We start from the raw sequence: 915 nt of genomic DNA on the forward strand, positions 1-915 counted from the left end.
TCCGGGCCTTCCCGTCCACCCACAGCCACCCGCATCCCCTTTTATTTGTGGCTTTGGGTGTTTTTTCTTTTCCCCGGTTGATTTTTGTGGCAGGGCTGGACTGGGTGACCCAACCAGCCCCGGTTCTCGGTCCGGTTGGGCACTCGCATCCTCACATCCTCACCTGGGGGGACATTTCCTTGTGGCCGGAGACATGGCTGAAGCCTAGTGTGTCCTGCACAACCTCAGCCCCCTGCTATGGTATTTCTTGTGAAGGAACCTCAGGGCAAAGCTTGCTTAGAGCTGAGCTTTGTCGTGGCCTCTTTCCTCTTGCCCACCTTTCTCTTTGCCTTGCAGCTCTCAACGCTTTCCTCCCTTGTAGGCCAGGCATGCCAAAGGCTCAGCTTACATGGTCATGGGACCTTCCTCACCCAAAACCAAACACTGAGCAGGGGCAGATGCCCCTTTACCCCTGCTCGCTGTCACCCAGGGACACACAGGCACAAGCCTGGCTCCTGCTGCCATCCCTGGCTATTGGTGCAGCATGGTGGAAACGGACCTCGGAGCTGCGTGTTCCAGCCAAAACCACTTACCTGGTCCCCAAACCACATTGCGTAGAAAGCCAGCACACAAAGCAGAGGTGGGACAGGCAGGACCTGACAAACCCTGTGCTTTATGAGACCGTCTGGCTCTGCCACAAGCTCCCTGGAGCAGGGAGCACAGAGCTGTCCCCCCCACGTGCAGCAGCACAGATGATATCAATGTCAAAGGCATGAGGGTATCTCTGCCCTTGGTCTCCCACACACCCAGGACACAGCCCGCAGGTTCACAGCAGCTTCAGGCAGCATCAAGGCCATGACTGCAAAGGTTTGCTCTGGAAAAAGGGCACTTAAACTAGAGCCGAGGCTTTTATTAGAGAAGGAGATCTATTCCGGT

This window comes from Caloenas nicobarica, chromosome Z (assembly GCF_036013445.1).
Source record: "Caloenas nicobarica isolate bCalNic1 chromosome Z, bCalNic1.hap1, whole genome shotgun sequence".
NCBI lineage: Eukaryota > Metazoa > Chordata > Aves > Columbiformes > Columbidae > Caloenas > Caloenas nicobarica.